At 44.8% G+C, this 10,375-nt stretch overlaps 1 pseudogene; it reads right to left on the reverse strand.

The window, feature by feature from the left end:
• Positions 1-5,265: 5,265 nt before the first annotated feature.
• LOC126502762 (40S ribosomal protein S10-like) lies at positions 5,266-5,735 on the reverse strand (annotated as a pseudogene).
• Between the last annotated feature and the right edge of the window lie 4,640 nt (positions 5,736-10,375).

The raw sequence follows: 10,375 nt of genomic DNA on the forward strand, positions 1-10,375 counted from the left end.
CTCCAACCCTGGGATTACAAGTGTGTGCCAGCATGCCCAGGTTTTCTATCACTCCAGTTCTGGGGATTGATCTCACGTCCTGAAGCCTGCGCATCAAGCACTTTACCGACCGCGCTATCTCCTCTGCACCTTCTTTTGAAATTTTTGGGTCATCCTGAGAACCCACCCACTCAAGTATCTCCCGCCAACAGGATAAGAGGGAACATTGTTGAATCTGTAGAAACGAGGAAACCACTAATGAGGTTAAGGGGTGTGGACAAGTCACACAGCTTATACCTAGGAGAGAGGAGCCACAATTCCAACCCAGGCAGCACTGCTCGTGAATACCTGGTTTTCTGCTGCCTGAGATGATGGTGCAATCCTCCCAGAATTACTACTTACAGAGAGCTTGCTGGCAGGACCCGAGCTAAGCAGCGGTCCAGCTCAGAGTAGGGTAATAATTGGCTTCTCCATCCCTTCTTGGGCTTGCTTTTTGAAGAGTGTTTTGGACCCTGGTAGCTCTGTTCTCATGCACGATCTATTTGCTAATTCCTGGAACCAAGAAGACTTGCCAATCAGCTTCTTGGAGACGGATGACTTCTTAAATGTCAAATGAAACATTGAGTTGTTAAACTGTGCTGTTTTAAAATGTCAGGAAAAACCATTATTTTTGCAGGCAGAGCTTCAGTGTGGTCTGATTTTGAGTCTGTGAAATAACTCTCGTCTTCAAGGAAAAAAACTTTTTTTCACTACTTTGAAAAAAAAAAAGTGCTGTTATTTTGTCCATGGAAGACTCCAGGAGACACCGGTGGCCTCTAAATCCTGCTTACCATGGAGAAGTTTTAATTTTTCCTGGTCTCTCCCAAGGTCTTTCTTCATGCAGTCTAGGCTTCCAAGAAACTCCAAGGAGGGCCTCCACCCTGCTCCTTCGCGAGCTTCTTTGTCCCTCTCCCTCCAGTAGCCCAGCTGGGTCATGTGTCCTCTGGAATTGATTTCCACTTGAAGTATTTTAAGCTCCTTCCCTGCAGAGCATGGTGGGGTTTTGTGGAACAGAGGCAATACCACAAGAGAGTGTGGCAACCGTGATTGAGAAGGAAGCAGCCCTCAGGGCCTCTACCAAAAACTTCCCAGTGCAGAGAGAGCCGATGGAGAACCGCTGTTTTCATCTCCACCTTTCTGGGTGATTAGGGGCTGAATTCAATCTCTACAAAGTCACCCAAAGTCAGGGTGACCTGTGTGGAAGTGAAAAGAACAGAGTTGACTGGTTCCCTTGGAGATGGAGGGATGGGAGAGGAAGGGCTCAGACTTCTGTGCATATGGGGAGCTTCTATCACTTCAAAGCAACTTTCTGGACTGTCAACTTTTTCTTTTACTGGCTTCCTCTTTCTTCATGACCCAGCTTGATCGACTCAAAGTGGTTAGGTTGATTCTAAAGCCGTCTTTGTTTCTGAAATTACACCGTAAGGCTTTACCCACGAAATTTACATGGGACAAAATTAATTGCTACACTGTTTTGGCAGCATAGCAGCCTGCCATCTTGTGTCTTAGGCAGATTTAATTTGCATGTTTTAGACTGTCACATTCGTGTGGCGCTCAGAATAGGGCAAACACAGCCTAGGAACAAAAGCAGCAGGCAGCATGTGAAAGGGTGCCTCTTCTTTCAAACCTGAAACTATCTAGGTGACCACATGGAGCATATCAGAATCTTTCTGGTCCTTTTTCCCCCCATCCTTGTTTTTTTTTTTTAAATATTTATTTTATTTATTTATTATGTATACAATATTCTGTCTGTGTGTATGCCTGCAGGCTGGAAGAGGGCACCAGACTTCTTTACATATGGTTGTGAGCCACCATGTGGTTGCCGGGAATTGAACTCAGGACCTTTGGACGAGCAGGCAATGCTCTTAACCACTGAGCCATCTCTCCAGCCCCCCCCCCCCATCCTTGTTAAATGGAGAGATAATTCAGAATGCCTACTCCCTCCTTGTAGAATTGAATTTGTTTGCATGAAATAAGATTTTAAAATACTGGTGATAACTTTCTGGATTTTGTGCTCTTGGAAATTTAGAGACAATCCTACCCTTAAGTAACAGTTTCATTTCCTTTTTATTTTTTAAGACTGTGTGTGTGTGTGTGTGTGTGTGTGTGTATGGGTGTGTTTGTGCCATGTATATATGGGTACCCTTGGAGGCCAGAGGAGGGTGGTGAATCCCCTGGCAGTGGGTAGTAGGGATCAAATTTGAGTCTTTTGGAAAAGCAGTAAGTACTTTTAGCTGCTAAGTCATCCCTCCAGCTGCCCAGGGAACAGTTGAAACAAGTAAATCACAGAGAAATTTGAATCTCACCTCCTGTCCATTCCTTGCAGGATAGCAGCATTGACTTGGCACTTAGAGGGCTCAGCTGGGAGTCGGTATTTAGCATGATGGCTCAAAAAGCATCATTGGACTGTCGCAAAGCATGAGTCAGCTTGGGAGAAACTTTATGGTTTTGGAGGACCTTCTCAGGGAGGGCAAGGTAACAGAAGTTCTTATTCACCCCTGGAGGACCAGCGCGGAAAGTCAGGGAGGGAAAGGTTTGTTTTGGATCCCTGCACAGGACTGGGAAGCAGTGAAGGAACGCAGGCTGGGCTGGGAGTTAAAAACTGACTCTTGACAAGTATTCGGTTCAGGGCCAGGTACAAACCCTGTCTGGTCTCCTTCATCTACAAAGTAAGGAAATAGAACTTCTCTTAGCTCTGAGAGCTCTAGGTAGGTTCTTTCCAAAGGTGCATAGCCAGGCCAGAAACTTCTGTCATCTTCAAAACAAGTCTCAAATGACCGTAGCCCTTTCCATCTGTGTAGTTCCCAACTCTCCTGGGTCTGTGCTGCTGCCGTTGGCTTGTAAACACCTCCTTGTGTGCGGTCTTCCCTCATTCCGACCTCATTCATTCAGTATGAAGATGCAATGCTCTCTTCTTTCCTCTTGCGGGTTTTTGGCAAAGAGGAACCTAATTGTTCATTTTAGGGTCTCTTCGAGTGTATAGAGAAAACTGAGGGTGTGGGTCAGTGGTAGGATGTATCCATCAGGTCCTGAGTTCAACCCTGAGCACCGGAGGAAAACCCTGTCTTCCTTTCTGCTTATAAAAGTTGCAAAACCGGGGCTGGAGAGATGGCTCAGAGGTTAAGAGCACTGGCTGCTCTCCCAGAGGTCCTGAGTTCAATTCCCAGCAACCACATGGTGGCTCACAACCACCTGTAATGAGATCTGGCGCTCTCTTCTGGTGTGCGGGCATACATGGAGACAGAATGTTGTATGCATAATAAATAAATAAATCTTTAAAAAAAAAAGTTGCAAAACCAGGTGATTGAGAGTCTATATCATATAATATTTCCAGTAGCACATTTTCTATTATTGTTTAATAATTTCCTACGTAACTCGTATGCTAGGCTACTGTGCAGATGTAAGGCTCCTTGCTCACATGTACAGTTGCTGGTTAGTAATTATGTTTTTCATTAAGAGAGCAGCAACTCATAGATACAGATGATGGTATGTGCATATGATTATAGACACGTACAGTCACTCTTGGATCAGTATATATTTTAGCCATTAAGAGAACAGAGCATATTTTTAATATTCATTTTTCATTTTTATGTCAGAGCCCCGATCATAACTTTCCCCTCGTCTTTTCTACATCCCCTTCATTGTGAGGCTCCTGTGCAGAATTTTACCACTGAGTGTACTCTTCAAGGTCACCAGTGATCTTTATTTTACAGTTGAAAAAAAAAAAAAACTGAGGCCAGAGAGTTTAAGGTGTCAGTGCCGGTCACAGTGTCAGTGTCAAGTGATAACTGAGGGATCTCCATTCCCGATCCATCAGTCGCTTTCTTGCTACTGCATGGTAAATAATCGTTATAGACATAGAACATGAAACATGTATGTCTATGTAAATATAACCATAGAAATATTTATGTTCTGCTTACATTCTATTATAGAAAGAGGGACTTGGGTATAAATTTCCCTCTTGAATGTCTTGGAGAAATGTATCTTTATGGATATGATTTGTGGGTCAGAGTAAACATAACAAGACAGGTAGAAGATATGGGTCCTGTCTCTTTAGAAGCCTTCTGCATGCTGTGCCAAGCGGATAGAGTTCAGGTACTGGTTAATAATTTATAGTATGCATTCATCTGCATTCCTCTTCGACTAAAATATTAATTCCCCATTGATCATCACTATTTGCTTTTCGCCCAGGCAGTATACAGAGTGCAGTGAGTCTGATGAAAGGCCTGTTTCCTAGACTCATGATGGCCCCATGCTTTGCCAGTAATTTACTGACTTTATTTGCTTGTGGTAATGAGCCCATCACGTGGAGTGTGCCAGCTGTGGGGATTGTCCTGAGAGCCTTCATTTTTAGGGCAGGGCCATGCAAAAGGAGCAGCTGTTTTCTATTGCATTTCCAGCAAGTGCCTACATTTTTATTCTGTTTTTCATGAAATGATAAGGAGAATATATAGGATTTAAAAAAACTCAGCCAGATTCTTATCAATAAAGTAGGCTTATTTAAAAATGTCTTGAGAAAGAGTGTGTGTACATGTGCATGTGTGAGTGCATATGTACATGTCATAAAAATAGCAGGTTCTGAAAAGACGGACCATAAAAGAGTTGGTTTAATGACTTAGAAAATTTATGGTTAGTATAAATTTTATGTATATGGATGTATTTTGTATGCATATATACATGATTTATAAAAAAAATTTCATCAATAGCAGGGCAGTGGTGGTACATGCCTTTAATCCCAGCACCTCAGGAGACAGACGTAGGTGGATCTCTGTAAGTGGAGTTTCTCTGTGTCAGGGTAGTCGCTCCCAAAGAACCACAAGAGACTTGATATAAATTATAAATGTTTAGCCGATAGCTCAGGCTTGTTACTAACTAGCTCTTACAACTTAAATTAACCCGTTGCTATTCATCTATGTGCCACCACATGGCTTGTGGCCTGACCTGTCCTCCAGCATGTCTTGCTCCCTTTGTGTTTCCTGGCGACTTCTCCGACCCCACCCTTCTTCCTATCGTTCTCAGTTTGGCTTTCTCACCTGACTTTATCCTGTTCAGCAGTTGGCAAGCTTGTTTATTAAAACAATCATAGCCAACGTATATTCACACAGTTTAAAGGAATGTTCCACAAATCTCTGTGAGTTTGAGGCCTGCCTGGTCTACAAAGCAAGTTCCAAGACAGCTAGGGCTACACAGATACCATGTCTTTTTATTTTTTTCTTTAAAGTTTATTCAAAACAACAGTCTTCAAGCTCACTGTGGTGACTGACCACCAAAGCCTCCTCTAAACTAGAACTCGGTGGCTGAGCCAACCGTGGCTCAGCTTTCTTGCAGCACCAGGGGGCACAGCACTCCTGTAGGTGTCTCTGTCTGCCTCCCCTCTTGTGAATCTTGCTGGGCGTTCACCCTCTGGCCCTTTGGGCTGGGGTCTGCCAGTTCGGGACGGCTACGGCACAGGGTGGCAGGTATGATCTCTGGAGGTAGGTGGAGATAATCGTGGAGATACTGAATGCCCTCATTCGTAAGGGACCATGGAAGTGTCTCCAGGCAAACTGCTCCTTCACATAGCCTCGAGACTTTAGAGACTGCATGGCCTTCATTACATGAAGGTTGGGCACGTTCTTGTCTGCCAACTCAGGGTGTTTGGGCATATGGACAACCATCATTCCTTCCTTAAAAAGGAGTTCCTAGATGGCAATCCGATTCTTCTTGGGCATCAACATCACGGCAGCTGCAGGGTCCAGGATGGAGGCTGGAAAGGGAGAAACCCTGTTTTACACGAGATGAAAGAAATATATCACGTGATCACCCAGTGCTCTACATACTAAGAGAGAAAGTCTTTCCATATTTGAATTTGAATTTATAAAGGTTAATTGGCGAGTACAGCTTTGTTTACTGTGAAACGCGATATTAAATTCTTACTCTTCCGAGAGCGCCTGATTTCCCAAACAGTGGGCATTTCCACTGAATTGTGAAGCCATGAGAAAGTCCTGACTAAGGGGAACCGGCCTTTTTTTGCTTCTGCCTTTGGTTGCCTCTGCCTTTCCTGTTTGTGCTGCGTTTCATCTTGGGGACTGATCACTTTGTCGGTCACACTGGTGACCTCCATGAGCTGGCTCTTATTGTTCTGTCTTTTCTGTCATTTCTGACTTCCTTTTTTTCTCTCTAAAAATAAAAAAAACTTCTTAGAACAATTTTGAATTGGGCCGGGAAGTGGTGGCAAACACCTTTAATCCCAGGACTCAGGAAGCAGAGACAGGCGGATCTTTTTTAGTTCAAGGCCAGCCTGGTTTACAGAGTGAGTTCTAGGACAGGATCCAAAGCTACAGAGAAACTCTGTCTTGAAAACCAAAACAAAATAAAAACAAAACAATAAAAGAAGAGAGAGCGGTCTTTTTGGATCATCGTCTATGCGATCCCTGCGTGTTGGGGTAGGGATGAGACAAGAATTAACATTTCTGTTCCAATCTTTTTTGTTTTGTTCTTTCAAGACTGGGTTTTTCTGTGTAACAGCCCTAGCTATCCTGGAACTCAGAACTCCCTCTGTAGACCAGGCTGGCCTTGAATTTATAGAGATCTGCTTGCCTCTGCCTCCTGAGTCGTGGGATTAAAGGCTTGCACACCAGCACCACCTGGCTTCGTGTTCCACCCTTGAATGTCACGACTGTACTACTTGGAAAGTCACCATTTTAACGTATCAATTCTTAATGTATATATTCATCAGTCAAGACCAAGTGAGAAGTGTGTACCAGAGAAGCAATTCAATGTAGGAGTTATGTATATGACGATGGTGATGTTGGGAGGCGGAGGCTCCTCAACAGAAAGATGAAAGGAACGTAAGTCCCCGAACCCAAAATGGCCCTGATTTTTCCTCTCTCTCCATCCTCAAGCCCACTAGCCCATCTCAAAGGATGATTATGGACACCGGAGGTGAAGAAAGGACAAACTTTTGAGATCAGCAGCCCCTTGAAGGAGGTGAAGGAGACTGGCTTGGGATAGACAGTAGGGTCGTGAAGGCAGGCGCACACAGTAAAGGGTGAGGAGAGGAATGGATTACGAAGCCACAAGGCTCAGGATACACAAATCATCTTGTACAGTGAGTCCTCTTAATCCATTACTGGCAAAAACCCAAGGCCAGACTCAGAGAGCAAGGGCAGCAACCCCAGGGATAGGCTCATTCGTGATAGAGTTCAGCTCTTTGCAGTGTCTGCTTAAGCTTGCCTCTCTTTGGGACTTTCTGGTTTCCTTCCTCTTCGGCTCTCCCCTCCCCACGCCCACCCTGTCATCCCCCCAGTTTCCCTGCTTAAACTTCCCTGCTGTCCTTAGTCAGAATGCTGTGGGTTTACTGGGGGAAAGCCTCAACTCTTCTTCAGCCCTGGAGGCTTAAAATCATTAAGTCAGGGATTATTTCTACACAAGAGTCTCTTTGGCCTCGAGTTTCCACAGAGGAAGTGATCCCTGAGCACAGTACTCGGCACTCAGAGCACTGCTAAGCTTTGTCACGTGTGGTCAAGGGTTTGAAGTATTGGCTCAGTGACTTTGTAGTTATAGATTTCCTGAGGTTAATGATCGAGCCCTGTGGTGCTCAGAACACAGTGTTCCTGAGCGTTAGGTGCTGAGGGTTATGACTGTGAGCTAGAAGTCCACGGGTTGAGAAAGGTAAAGCTTTACTTCCTGTAGACATGGGGTAAGTTATAGAAGGTCCCTCGGTCTTATTTGTGGGTTTTGAAAGGAACCTACTTTTGTGGCTTGTTCATTTGCATCACAGGCCATGGGAGGACAGAAACAACGTTTTATGTTTCTCCGTAAGCATCTAGTGTGTCACCGCGCCCAGAGACAATGTGTTCAGCACATGTTTAGTGGAGAGAGCCCTTTCTGAGAAACTGGGAACAAGGAATTATACAATGTGACTAAGTTTAAAAAATTGTTTGGGGAAGGGAGCCAGGTGGTGGTGGTGCTCGGGAGGCAGAGACTAGCGGATCTAGTTCGAGGCCAGCCCGGACTACAGTGTGAGTTCTGGGACAGGCTCCAAAGCTACAGAGAAACCCTGTCTCAACCGCCCCCCCAAATGTTGTTTGGGGGTGGGTGGGTGGTTGAGAGCCCTTGCTGCTCTTCCAGAGGACCTGTGCTGGGTTCCTAGGCTCCCGATCAGAAAGCTCACAACTGCTTTTACTCCAGCTCCGTAGGATCTGATGCCCTCTTCTGGCCTTTGTGGGGCCTGCACACATGGCATACACAACACACCTAAATTAAGAAGAAAAAAATGGTTTTGGTTGTTTTGTTTTGATTTTTTTTCCTTTTTCTTTTTTTTTCTTTCTTTCTAAGGCAAGGTCTTGAGGCTCAGGTTGACTCCCTATGTTCACAGAGATGACACTGAATTCCTGATGTTCCTACTGCCACCTTCCACGTGCTGAGATTACAGCCGGGAACCACCATACTGTCAGGATTTTTATGTATTTATACTAAAAGCATTTCTACTGTTGAGTGCTGTGTTTAGATAGCGCATGCGCGCGCGCGCACACACACACACACCTCACACCCCAAAACCAACCCCCTAGGAATCTACTTATCAGAGGTTGCAAATTCAGGTGCCTATCAGTATCAAATGAGCAAGGTGAAATTAACCTGATTAAGTCACGTGGGAATATTTTGACTGTAGAGACCTGAAAAATACTGGAGAGGAATTTCAATGTCCTTTCCTAAAGGGGGCGGTTGATGCTTTGAGGTTCTCTCCTAACAGGTTTCTGTTATTCGAGAGGGTGGCCCCAGTTATGTCAGAAACTATGGGTGTTTATGTGACGGTCCTCCTCGTTTGTGACTTGGTTAGCCAGACTGAGAAGAATCCACTGCAGACTTCTAGGTATTAAGGACTCAGCCGTCCTCATCAAAGCGCTTTCTTAGAAGTTCTGAGCCGCACACCAGGGGCTGGGGGCTCTAATTCAGTCTGGCATCTTTTCCAGTTTCCAGGCCATTTGTCTGTTGTGCTGTTTGCTCGAAGAGGTAACCTCAGGGCAAACGAGAGACCTGTTATCTGTCCTGCACTTTGGCTTTCTATTGACAGAAGTCCTTACTGGGTCTGGTCTCTCAGGTTAGTGTCAACAGTGGTCATCAGAGTAGGAGTAAGGATGGATAGATAACCAGCCCCATGTCTCCCCTACACTGTGTGCTTACGCAGAGAGGCCACAAAGATCATGGCTACTCCAGTGTTGAGATGTGGTTTGCCTAGATAGGGTACCACACTGCTGTCAAGAGGCTAAGCCTACGTTCTCCAGCCAAAAGAATCAGTTAATTCCAGTTGTAGCGAGAGATCGCTGTGTGCTGGCGGGGTGTGCTAGCTCAAGCTGAACCCTTTGAGTTTCAGGAGACCTACTTCAATTTGCAGTTGATTTGATCTTGAGGGGAGCTAATCGAGGTAGTAAATGAGTCATTTTCCAGAAAGATAGGCCTAGGATTGGTTCTTGGCTCAGAAAGGCGTGAGTCATTTTAGTCACCAGTGTGATGCCTGGTGACTCACTTCCCTGTGTGATGTCATGTTTGTTCCATGTAAGACTTGACCCCCCCTCGTTGTTTGGTAGTATTAAGATTTCTTTTTCTTTTTTTAAAAAAAGGAAACTATTGTAGATGAAGATGAAGCACTCCCGGTAATGCATAATTAGGCCAATAAAGAGAGTCTTGGCTTTTGTCACAGTGAACTTGCAGGGGCAAATGAGTGTTAAATGCCTGGATGGTTGTTCTTGTTGATTAGGCCTGTTAATTTCCAAATAGCCGAGCTATTAGCTAACGTTTGGCTGAAAGCACATTATATGTCAAAGAAAAGAAATTGCTTCCTCGGTAATTCAGCTTTTTTAAAAAAAATATTTATTTATTTATTATGTATACAATGTTCTGTCTCTGTGTATGCCTGCAGACCAGAAGAGGGCACCAGACCTCATTACAGATGGTTGTGAGCCACCATGTGGTTGCCGGGAATTGAACTCAGGACCTTTGGAAGAGCAGGCAATGCTCTTAACCATTGAGCCATCTCTCCAGCCCCAGTAATTCAGTTGGGGGGGGGGGATATTTAAAACTCAACTTCATTTGAAAGAAGTGAACAAGAGGAGGCTGGAGAGATTGCTCAGCAGGTAGGACCTCTCGCTCTTGCAGAGGTTAGGACTGTAGTTCCCTGCACCTGCATGGTGGCTCATAACCTTCTGTTGACTCTAGTTCCAAGGGATCTGACTCCCTCCTCTGACCTTGGGCAGGCGCTAGACACGGCACACGTGTGGTGCATATATGGTCACGAAGGCAAAACACTTATACAAATAAATAGTTTTTAATTGAACAATAGACAGTTAAAGAGAACATATGAACTTCTTTTTCTGAA

Source organism: Alexandromys fortis, unplaced genomic scaffold (assembly GCF_014885135.2).
Source record: "Alexandromys fortis isolate MF-2015 unplaced genomic scaffold, M_Fortis_MF-2015_v1.1 scaffold_9, whole genome shotgun sequence".
Classification (NCBI taxonomy): Eukaryota; Metazoa; Chordata; class Mammalia; order Rodentia; family Cricetidae; genus Alexandromys; species Alexandromys fortis.